The following is a 9,676-nucleotide window of genomic DNA, read 5'->3' on the forward strand; positions in this document are numbered from 1 at the left end:
AGCGAATGGGCCACAGATGCAGAACAGGTGACCCTAAGAACATGAACGTGCAACCTCACTCCTGGGCAACACAGCTCCAGTATGGGGCAGAGAGAATATTTTCCTTGTTGCCAATATTCTCCAAGTTAGATTGGTGCCTTGAATTTCCCTCCCATCACTAGGGGGTCTGTGATTCTGTGGCAACCACCTTCACCACGTGTCACATTACAGCCACCTCCTTAGGTGCCTTTGTCAGTCAGGTTGCTATAACCAAATACCGCAGGCTGGGGGCACTTAACCACAGACGTTTCTTTCTCCCAGTTCTGGAAGCTTGAAGTCAGAGGTCAGGTGCCAGTGTGGCAGGCACTGCTTCTAGGTAGCAGGCTTCCCATTCTGTCCTCACTCAGCAGAGGAGGACAGGAAGCTCATTGGGGTCTCTTCTACACGGCCACTGATCTCATTCATGCAACCCCGCCTTCATGGCCTCCTTACCTCACACTTCTCCAGATGCCACCGCATTGAACATTAGGATTTCAACACACAGATTTGGGGACACACAGGCTCTCAGTCCATGGCATCAGAAAATAGCACCTCTCTTTCAGGAACTGCTCGTTCCTTCTCTGCATTCCTGTCACCCTAGATAAAGTGAGGTGAGCGTCCCTGCAATTGAGCCAGAGGCTGAGTTGACCAGGGCCATTCATAGTTCCTCTCCAGCTTTTTGTTGGTGTGTGTGTGAACTGGATCAAAAAGAGGGTCAGTTCCCTCTCCAGGGGAAGTATTTATGAGCCGCAAAACTCGGCCATTGAAAGCAATGCTCTGTGCCCAGCAGAGAAAGTTAGTCCAGACTGAGAATAAAACAGACAGAACACAAATGTCAAAGGGAAAGGGTCAGGCAGAATCCTAGGCCCTGGCTCTGATTTCAGAAGCCCATTGGCATTTTGCATTTCCCACAGTTCATAGTCTGTGACTCCATGGTTTCCAGCCAGGCCTGAGGTGGCCTCCCAGGGGATGTTTGGCAATACCTAGAAACATTTTCAGTTATCACAACCAGAGAGGAAGACATGTATTAGGTAGAGGTCACGGATGCTGCTAAACACCCTCTGATGCACAGGTTGCATTTTTCTCTCCCCGAAACCAGCTCAGTGAATACGTCAACAGTGTCAGATCGGACGCTCTGAATTATCCCTTTAATTCTGTAGACCAATGCATCCCCCTACTCTTTCTGGGATTCTTCCATATTTTTGTCACTTGCAATCAAGTGTCTTCACTAATACAGACACTGTCATCAGAACTGTTAGTTAAAATCGATTCATGTTTAGCTCTCGTAGAAGTTGCATGGGCCATCCATGTGCTTTGCTGTCCTCCAGTCTACACCTGAGAAGAGCAAGCGAAGAGGTGACTCGCATAGCACCTTGCAGATGGCAAGTGCCAGCACTGCTGTTTTAATTCAGGTGCATCTAATCCATACCCTCTACTGCTTTAAAGGTCATGAGGTTCCCAGGGGCCGCTGATCCTGCCTCTTGTGCTGGGACACTCTGGGAACTTCATCTGACCATGTGGATTTATAGTTGGTCTATTTATTAACACTGGGAGGTCAGCCCCACCCGGGTGAGAGCTCTCTTCTTCTCCTTGTCCCCAAGAAACTCAGTCCTCAAAGAGAGTCCTAGTCCAGAGGGTCAAAAAGTATCCCTTTCACAAACAAAAGGAAGTCTCGTGCACTGTTAGTGGGAATGTAAGTGGGTGCAGCCACTATGGAAAACAATGTGGTAGTCCCTCAAAAAATTACAAATGGAATGATCTTATGACCCAGCCATCCTATTTCTGGGTGTTTCTCCAAAAGAACTGAAAGCAGGGTCTCAAATATTTGCACACCATGTTCATAATAGCACCATTCACAATGGCCAAAAGGGGTAAGCAACCCAAGTTCCATTATTGGGTAGAAGGGCAGGTGTCGGGGGCTAGGGGAGGGGAGAATCAGGAGTTATTTAACAGGGATAGAGTTTTAGTGTTACAAGGTAAAGAGTTCTGGAGATGGATGCTGGTGCTGGCTGCACAGTACTGAATGTACTTAACGCCACCGTACTGTCTGTGGTTAAGATGGTTAATTTTATATTATGAATTTTTACCACAATTAAAAAAATCATCCCTCTAAAAAAAATGCTAGGCAAAATGAAAGAACTTGCACTCAGTTGAGCTGAAAGGTATGAGAGGTAAGAGTATGAATGAAAAACGGACACAGGTCTTTCCAGAGGGCTCTGAGTCTGTCCTGTATTCCCTGGGCCCTTTGTTATTCTCCCTTCTCCTCTTCCTTCTTCCTGGGACCTCTTGCATAACTCCAGGAAGTGTCATTTGCACTTTAGTCTAAAGGAATGCTGCCCACCCAGGAGACATGCAGTGACTTTGTGGCTATCTTATTTTCCTAGTGGGGTCAGGTGTTACAAAATGCCCCAGCCTAGACTCCTCAGAGTACATCTGGTCACCTTCTGCCAGTCTCCTTTTCTGTGATTCTCCACCACCCACACTCCCTCTCATCCGAAGATCCTGTCCACTCTCCCACAGGATCCTGACCCTAACTTTCTTTTTCTCAAGTGGTTTTTCCAAGCTGCAGAGCCTTGCATGGCGGGAACCTCCCTCCAACACACTCCGGGTAACAGAACATCCGCTGGCAGATAATCCAGCTAGCTGTCATCCTGATGATAAAAAACCTTACCTTTCACCCAGATTAAAAGGTGATCACTGGGCTCTGAGAGCTTGTCTGGAAGTACACACAGCTGTAGTCTCCCGTGTCACTGACCATCACATTCTGAAGGAAGAAAGTTGTCTTCTTTCCTACTGGACTCTGGAGCTGGAGAGGTGTTGAAGTTTCTTCTTTAGAGTGAATGTGTTAGACTCAGTCAAATGCTCTGGCCTCTGGCACGGCAGGGTCACCTTTTCTCCTGCGGTCACCTTACCACTTTGGTGGGCATGGAGAGAAGGTTTAGGTAAATATCCTGTAAGAGAAGGAAGGCTCTGAGGTCATGGGGAGACACCTTGGGTCTCCACTCAGCCTTGTTCTCCTGGCAGGGTTCTCAGGAATGTGAGGAGTGACAGATACCTGATCTTACCCTCTTTCTGCTCTGACTCCGATTTCCCTCCTACAAGCCTGGATAAGGCCAAGGTCATCAGTCCCATTCCTGTCTTTCTCCATGACCCCTCCCCAGCTACATTGGAGATGAGACCCCCCTGCCCTCTCTCATCCTCTGGTTCCTCTCTCATCCCTGTCGTAGGAAGACCATACATCATTATGAGCACCCTGTCCTCACCTGTCACCACTAGTGGGAGGACATTACTGGGTGGTGACTTTATGTGAGGGCTCCCTTCTCTGTAGTATTCACAGGTGTACTTTCCAGCATGACTGGTTTTTAGATCAGTGAGATGAAATTCAGCCAGGCCCTCTGGGGAATCAGGAGACAGAAAAGACTACAAAAGAAGTCTTTTTTTTTTTTGAGAGCAAAGATTACCTCCCTGGTAGGAGTCAAGCATCGCAGTGTCACATTACTGTTAGCAGGGACCATCCAGCTGGGCTGGGTACTGAAGGAGAGCCTGGGAAGTGACTCTGGAAGGAAGCAGAATCCAGGGCTGGATTTGATCTGCTCACCTGCTCTCATGAAGCACTTTTACAGAAAGAGAAGGGAGATGTGAAATTTGGAGTGAAGGAGGTAGAAGGTTACACTTCAGATACTCTCACCACCTCTTCTGTCTCCTTGGCCAGCATACAGTCCTACAAAGGAATTACCCATGAGTCATAAGCTCCTTCCTGGAGCCCAGGTCGTCACCCTGCCCTCATGCCCGAGGGACCATCCCAGGGGCTCTTGCTGAGAACAGACACCTCATCATCATATTCACCAACAGTTCAAGCCTCCACACCCCTGAGACCCACTGACATCAGCGTCTGTTAGGTCCTAGGGCTGCTGCAACAAATCATCATGTACTGCGTGGCTCATAACAACACAAAAGTAGTAGCATGCCATTCTGTAGGTGAAAGAAACCCAACACTATGGGTCTCACTGGCTGAAATCAAGGTGTGAGCAGGGCTGGTTCTTTCTGAAGACTCAGGGAGAATCCTCGCCTTTTCCAGTCTCTAGAGGCTCATGTAGCCCTTAGCTTGTGGCATCTTTCTCCATCTTTAAAACCAGGAGTAGGTAGTAAAGTCTGACCCCTTACTCTTCTCCTTACTACTTGCAGGACCCTTGTGATTACATTGAGACCAGCCAACTCTTTCAGGACCCTCTTTCTACTTTAAAGTCGACTGATCACCAACTTTATTTCTAGCTGCCACCTCATATAAAGGACCATAGTCATAGGCTCCACGAAACAGCATGTGAACATCCTCAGGGAACCTACCACAGTCTTCTTTCTACCATCTCTCACATTGTCACATGTCCCCATCCTAGGTTCTCCCCTCACAATGCCCCCAGGATCTTGGATGGCTCCGCCATTTTGTCCCAAACCCACCCATTTCTCCCCATCATCCATCTTATTCTTCTACCATATCCTAGATTTCATGGTGGAGGAATAGACAAGGGACACTAGACTTTACTCCTGATGGTCTCTGTTACCCTAGGCATGTCACCCAGGTGTATCCTGAGTGTGTCAGCATTGTAGAGGGCGTAGAGTTTACCCCTTCCCTGGTGCCATGGCTTCTAGAGTTTGAGAGACATGAATGGGCCAAAAATGGATATGGCCATGACAGAAAACTATGTGGAGGGTCCTCGAAAAATTAAAAATAGAACCATATGTCTCAGCAATTTCAGTTCTGGGTATGTATCTGAAGGATATGAAAACACCTTCTTGAACCCCCATGTTCACTGCAACATGTTTTACAATGTGGATGGACCTTGAGGGAATTATGTTGAGTAAAGTCAGCCAGACAGAAGAAAACAAATACTGTATGTTCTCACTTATATGTGGAATCTAAAAACGTAGAAATCACAGAAACAGAGTGGAATGGTGATTGTCAGGGGCTGGAGATGCAGAAATGGGGAAAATGCTAGTCTCAGGGCACAAACTTCCAGCCACAAGGTAGATAAGTTCTGAGGTTCTAGGGTACAGCATGATGATGGTACTTAACAATACAGTATTATTTACGTGCAAGTTGCTAAACAAGAAGTCTCCAGATATTGCCCAATGTCTCAAGGGAGCGGGGTGGGCAAAGTTGTCCCCAGTAGAAAGCCACTGCAAGGAGTTAATCAAACTAGACCAACTACATTTATGTCTACAAAACACATTTCTCCGAGTAATTTTGATCTAGATCTATAAAGCTAGCAGACATGAAAAGTGGCGAACATATGATTCACTCTTCTAAGCCATATCAATTTTGGATTTTTTGAGATTTACTCTGGGGCACCAAGGTGGTTAGTCATGGCCAGTTGTAATGTCAGAGATGCATTTAGGGCATTCTATGAGAGCAGAAAGAAATATCTCAGGGCAATGCACAGCATAGGGAATATAGTCAATGATATTGTAATAACGTATGGTGTCAGATGGCTTCTAGACTTATCGTGGTAATCACTTCTTTAGGAATATAAATGTTGAATAACTATGGTGTACACCTGAAACTAAAATAATATTATATGTTAGTAGTATTTTAATATATTTTTAAAGAATCCCAGTCATTCAGAAATATGTATTGAATTATTTATAGACGAATTATATGATTTGGGGCACTTGCTTCCAAATAATACAAAGAGGTAAAGATGAAACCAGATGGCTAATAAATTAATTAACTGTCCAATCTATTTCTTGCATTCACTCATATTTCTTAGACTGGGGGGAATGTTGGCTTAGTGTCTACAGCCAGGCAACAGTAGCTATTAGAACTTAATTGTAATATTTCCCCCACTGTATATACTGATGACTATCTTCTATTTTTGATGAGGAAGAGGAATACTGATTTTCCATTAATAGAAATGTTTTACAAATCTTTCAAAATTGATTTGAGTACAAAAATGATAATGTAAAATCCTGAGGCAATTTTAAGAAGAATGTCATGTGATGAAGAATATAGATGCCACATACGTATGGCAAAATGTCGTTGGGAAGTACGGGAATGACTGAATTTGGAAAACAGATAGAGGGAAATGTCTGTTAACACATTCCTCGTAGATAACGTATATTCTGGAAATGGAAGTTTTTATTCTTTGTTTATCCATCTGGCCCCATTACCTACCCCACAAGTCAAACCAACTCCAGCCACCTCCATAGCCCAACTCACCACCACCCTCAGTAGCCCTCCCCACTCCTTTCCCAAGACTTACCCACGCAGAACAGGGCCAGGAATGGGGGGAGCATGGTGGCCCTCCTAAGGCTCTTCCAAGGGTCTTCTTTCAGTTTAGCTGTTTGTGGTAAGTCAAAATGTTCTCTTGACTCCCAGATATGCAGTAACAGCTCTGCCCTGTTTTTAATCCTCCCCTCTTATATACCACAGTTTCTATCTCCCAGTCACAATCAGGAAATGAAGACTGTTTATTGCAACATGCTCTCAAGCCACTTCCCACAGGCTGAACTCACAGGGTCCTTCCACAGCACAGAGTTGAGATCACCCAATGCTAAGGCATATTCATAAATAAGCAAAGTATGTGAGAAATTGCTCCTCGTATTTCACAACCATTGTCCCCTTCCACACAGTGACAGAATACAGCTGGGCCCGTGGCAATCATAATCACAACTACATATCTCTCTCACAGAGAACTGTAGGTCTCCCAGGTCAACAGGACATGAGCTGAAGTGACATTTACAACTTATGGGTTATGCTCCCAGGAACATTGGAGCCCTGGAGCTGGGACTGAGCTGGTAGCAGATGAGAAGTTGTAGGAGTGTCATGGAGGAAGGGAGACTGGGAGAATGAGACAACAGGCCCTGTAAAGGAGAGGCAAGAAAAAGAATCCTCGTGGGCAGCATGGCAGAATAGGAGATTGGAAGAAAGCAAGTATCTCTGATGGATTTGTCAGTGGTCTGCTGTGAGGGGCACGATGTAAACTGTTCCCTTCAAGATCGTGAATGAAAGCTTTGGTAAGATCAACCTCTGTATGAAGTCTTTGCTGGAATGGGTTCTTCATGAGAACTTGGAGGAGCCTTGTTCTATGTCTGGTTGACATTCTACAGGAACATAGAGACAACCTAGACGGTGAGTCCAAACAATAGACAAGAACCAACATGCACCTGAAAAAATCTAGATGGTTTTAATCTCGTATTTTAAACTATTATTCCCTGAGCAGTGGACCTGTGGCCAATATAATTTTTTCTCCTTTTGCTTACATGTGTTTTTGAATTAGCTGAATTTGATATCAGTTAATTTTAGCACTTTAAATGTTTTTAACATTTAAGCTTCAGAAATTTTAAGTGAAGTGCTATGGGATGAGAAAAACTAAGTTTAAAGAAAGAGAGAGCTCTTCTAAAGGTTAGAGTTTGGAACTGATGGATTTAAGGACAAATATAAAAAGTGTCATGGAAACATGCAGAAGGAATACATAGTTTCCTTCCCAAAACCTCATGAAAAGACAGTAAAGGGATTTATGAAGAGGACATAGAAGGAAAAAAGCTTGAGAGGAGCTAACATAGGAAAAGAAATGTCGACAAAATTATGGAAACTAGGAGACAAATAGATGTGTGCCTGCTGAAGGGGGCTAAAAAATCTGCTTTGTCCTGCTGTGGAGGTATTGGGACTTCACGACCTGGAAGCAGCCCTCCAGTAACATATGCCAGGAGGTGCTGTATAAATACCTCAGCCCCCTTGACTGCCAGCAGGGTAACTGTGAAGTCTGTGTTCCTCACTCACTGGTCTCTGACGCTTAATTGGTGTTTAGTGCCATAGTATTAAGTACCAGCAGCACTAAGCTCTAGCAGTATTAAGCTCCTGCAGTATTAAGCTCCAGTTGCCCACAGCAGAATCTGCCTTCACAACTTCTGTATTCCCAGTGAAGGGTTTCCTTTACTTCCCAAATAAACAACTTGAACTTGAATCCTTGTCTTGGGGTCTGCTTCTGAGGGAACCCAAACTATGACCACAAAAGTGCCTGAAAAACTGACCCCAGGTCCAGTTCTGGAGAATCAGGTTCAGAAATGGACTTAGACAGCCTAGGGTTGCCTTTGGGCGGGAGGAGCAGTGGGGCAGGAGTGCATCAGGACTGCTTACGCCTGACACACTATAGTTATAATGGTAGTTATTAAAGTACTACTTCAAGTGTCTTGAGGCAGTCATCTTAGGAACTCGTCTTTAAACTAATCCCTAAATATTTTAGCACATAGCTATCTTTATCAGCTAAGAATCTTTTTAAAAATATCTAACAGCAGTGTCACAGCAGGAAAACTAACAGCACTTTTCTGATACCATCTAATATCCAGTTGTTATTCAAATTTCCCCCATGATCTAAGAAATGTCCTTTTTCTCAATTTGTTAAAAATCAGACTCCAAATCCTCAAAATAGAGGTCTAAAAACTGCAGTTTCTTGATATACTAATTTAAAGAAGACAAAAGTCTCAATCTCTTTGCTAAAATAAGAACCCAAGAGAATCATAGGTTTATATTATTTTTCCATCATTTGTTTGGAAGAACCAAATGCCCTCAAAGCTCTGTTTTCTGGATGGGCCTTACTTGTCTTACCATTTACAAATACAGAAAAATCAACAAGGCCACAAGAAAACCATTATAATTACAGGTATTTCTTTGAAAGTTATTTTCGAAGGATATGGCAATGACTTTTCAAGTCTTGAGACTCTTATAAAACCCTTTTGTTCAAATGACACTTCTGTGTCATTTCAACAGAAAGTTGTACAGTTCAGTAAGAGTGGCGAACATTCATATAGTTCTTCGTGTTGCGCCAGGAAACAAGACCGATATTCTTGGAAACGCTTTTAACTCAACATCTTAACCAGATTCCTTAACTTAGTTTCCTGACCCAGAAAGACCTTTCTCCTTCCTGGAGGAGTTTTTTAATACAGGATCCACTCCTTGGCAATTGACTCAGTGTCCAGTGCATCTCCCCTCTCCTCTCCCCTGAGTCTGGGCAGCAAGTATGAAAGCTCCAAGCTTCTCATTGATGTTTGGTCTTTTCAATGACCAGCTCCCATCCTGAAGCTTCCTAGGTTTCCAGTAAGCCATATTGGAGCCTTATTGGAGCTGTCGCTTGCAATGGCATAAACTTTGAACTTTCCACAGTGCTTTGAAATGAGAAATGGATAAGAGATCTCGAGAAGGATGAAGTTATGAACTGAAGGTCTGCCCCTCCCTTGGCCCCTGACAAATTTGCAGGTTGAAGCCTTAATCTCCAACATGGATGTGGGGGCCATTGGGAGGCCATTAGGTTTAGCTGAGGCCAGGAGGGTTGATTATGAGGAATCCAATGATGGGACTCATATCTTTGTAAGAAGAGATGTGAGAGCGCTCTCTTCCCCTCTCCCCTTCTCCCTCTCCCTCTCTCCCCCTGCCATGTGAGAATACAACAAGAAGGCAGCTGTCTACAAGCCAGGGAGCGAGCCCTTACCAGAATCACGACCTTGGACATCTCAGCCTCCAAGGATGGTGAGAAATAACCTCGTTCAGAAATCACCCAGTCTGGTATCTCGGTGTAAAAGCCCAGGTTGATTGAGACAGATGCACAAAAAGATGGTAACATGGGCAGGAAGCTGGGTGTCTGGAGCCAGATGGGGCAGGGAGACT

At 44.5% G+C, this 9,676-nt stretch overlaps 1 pseudogene; it reads right to left on the reverse strand.

The window, feature by feature from the left end:
• Window positions 1-389: 389 nt before the first annotated feature.
• On the reverse strand, window positions 390-6,809 carry LOC120587056 (T-cell-interacting, activating receptor on myeloid cells protein 1-like; annotated as a pseudogene).
• Window positions 6,810-9,676: the final 2,867 nt, after the last annotated feature.

This window comes from Pteropus medius, unplaced genomic scaffold (genome assembly GCF_902729225.1).
Source record: "Pteropus medius unplaced genomic scaffold, Ma_sr-lr_union100, whole genome shotgun sequence".
Classification (NCBI taxonomy): Eukaryota; Metazoa; Chordata; class Mammalia; order Chiroptera; family Pteropodidae; genus Pteropus; species Pteropus medius.